This window comes from Crocodylus porosus, unplaced genomic scaffold (genome assembly GCF_001723895.1).
Source record: "Crocodylus porosus isolate Cpor-Errol unplaced genomic scaffold, CroPor_comp1, whole genome shotgun sequence".
In the NCBI taxonomy this organism is placed as follows: Eukaryota; Metazoa; Chordata; order Crocodylia; family Crocodylidae; genus Crocodylus; species Crocodylus porosus.
In genome coordinates this window covers 37,411,660-37,414,377 of record NW_017728912.1, presented here as the reverse complement: position 1 = coordinate 37,414,377, position 2,718 = coordinate 37,411,660, and positions in this window count along the sequence as shown.

Genomic DNA, 2,718 nt, shown 5'->3' with positions numbered 1-2,718 from the left:
TCTGGAAGCGCAGCAGGCGGTGGGCACGGGAAGGGCGCGGGGCTGATTTGCGCCGGGGCAGCCAGTAAGGTGCCACCCCGGCCAGGGCCGCAAGCAGTAGGCAGTTCCAGTGGGTGGGAGGTGAAGGCGTGAGAGGGGCAGAGCCAACCAGGAGGGCACCGCGTCCCGTCCAGGCACCTTCCCGCCAGTTGGGACTCGAGTTCAGTCTGGAAGGCCACCTTCAGTGTGGTGGCCAACTTATTCATAGATGTTGGGGTCGGAAGGGACCTCAGTAGATCATCGAGTCTGACCCCCTGCCTAGGCAGGAAAGTGTGCTGGGTTCAGATGACCCCAGCCAGATGCCTATCTAACCTCCTCTTGAAGACCCGCAGGGTAGGGGAGAGCACCACCTCCCTTGGGAGCCCATTCCAGATTTTGGCCACTCTAACTGTGAAGAAGTTCTTCCTAATGTCCAGTCTAAATCTGTTCTCTGCTAGCTTATGGCCATTATTTCTTGTAACCCCCCCGGGTGCTTTGGTGAGTAGAGCCTCACCTGTTCCCTTCTGTGCCCCCATGATGAATTTATAGGCAGCCACAAGGTCGCCTATCTACCTTCTCTTGCAGAGGCTGAAGAGGTCCAGGTGCCCTAGTCTCTCCTTGTAGGGCTTGGCCTGCAAGCCCTTAACAATACAAGTGGCCCTTCTCAGGACCCTCTCAAGGTTATCCACATCCCTCTTGAAGTGTGGCGCCCAAAACTGGACGCAATACTCCAACTGCAGTCTGACCAGTACCTGAGAGAGGAAGTATCACCTCCTTGGTTCTGTTTGTCATACATCTGCTGATGCACGATAAAGTGCAGTTAGCTTTGCTAACTTCTCTGAAACCTGGACAGAAGCATAAACCTTACTTAAGGCTGAGTTGTATGGACCTTGGGGTTATGTCGTTTATTTTTTATTATTGAGATGCCTTCAGGCCTTCACACCGGTTCTCTCCTTAGTTGCCAAATCATTGCAGACAAAGAGATGAGGAAAGCCATCATCATAGCTTTGTGGTCATCGTGGTTTCCTTGCACGGGAACCGCATTCCACAGCTTCACGGGAGCTGAGCTAATCCTTTCTTTCCTCATGGATCCAAGTATGAACTCACTGGCTTCTAATGACCAATTTCAAATCGCCACCAAAGCTGAAACTCCACCTCTATTTTATGGCAAATCACTGGAGTCAGATAGTACCAGAGAATGATCTTTCAGTCCAGGCCACTGGCATATCTATATGTTTCTTTATTTTACAATCTGACGTGCCATCTTTATGGCTAGTAAGTCTTTGTCAAATAGGAAAGCTACAGCATAGCTGAACATTTCTTGTTCTAACAACTGTGTGACACATTGCAGAAGCAATGAAACTGTCTGGATCAGGGGTGGGCAAAATATGGCCTGCAGGGCAGATCCAGCCCACCGGCGGGCACCCAGCAATTGATTATATTTGGCCCATAGCTGCCCCCATAGTGTTCCACAAGGGGCCAAGCCCTACCCACTCCCCCCAGGGCAGCCTGCACCTCACTCCTACCCACACCCACTGATTGCCGCAGCCCCTACCAGAGTGTACAGCTTCCCAGCAGACATGGACAACTGGTGACACCTTAGTCGGGGGGGCACATACCTCCCCCCTTGCGACCAGTCCCACCAACCAGGAGGGGTCCCCCCACGGCTGATCCTGCTGAGCAGGGGGGTGTCCCCACAACAGATCTCTCTGCCTGGGGTGGCAGGGGTCCCCTGCAGCCAATCCCACAATGGCCGATTGCTGTGGCCGCTTCCAGGTGCTCCTGCCTGCCCCCCCTGCCAATCACCTAAGCAGGGAGTGTGGCCAGTCAGGGGGTGCACTGGCATTCTCAGGGGGTGCACATGCACCCCCATGCACCCCCTACGTGTTACCACTGCCAGCAGGATTGCTCCTGGTACAGCTGCAGCTGTATGGGTATTGCTCAGTTTCCCTTGTCTTCAGCAGCTCCCCCTCTTTCTGCCCCTGCTGTGCTGCTCTGGGCAGCAGGCAGTGTAGGGATGTAATGGCAGCCACGTACCCAGCTGGGCAGAGGGGAAGCTGCAGCCAGGCAGCTCCTGGCCTAGTGCACAGGGTTCCAGCTCCAGCTCCCAGCTGCCTTCCACTCATTTAGCCACTTGCAGGTAGCTGCTCATCCTGCTGAGTGGGTGGACAGGGTGGAAGGTGGCTGGGAGCTGGAGCAGGAGCTGGCCAGCTGCATCTTCTCCCCCACTGGCTGGGCATCTGCAGCTGAGCATGCATTCCCATGCCTTCCCAGCTTTACTTGCTGCCTGCAATGGTGCAGTAGGGGCAGGAGGAGGAGAAGAAGGAGCCTCTGGATGTGGGGGACCCAAGCAGCACCTGGGTGGCTGCAGCAGCAGCCCTGCTGGGAAGCTGTGCACACTGGCTGGGGCTAGGGTGGCACTGTCTGGCAGGTACAAGGCTGCGCAGGGTGAGGACGTGGCATGGGCTGTCCCAGGTGGGAGCTGGCATGACATGGCTCCATGCAGAGGGCTGCAGGGGCAGCCACAGGCCACTTGGGGGTGAGGAGGGGCAGACCAGACCTGCACCTGCACCTGCACCACACTGCCCAGGCAAGCTCTACTGCATGTGCCCTTTGTCCCCTAATCCCTCTCTCCCTCCCTCTCCCCAGCCCTGACTGGCTCTGGGACCTAGCATATGGGCAGCCTCCCTTCCCCCACAC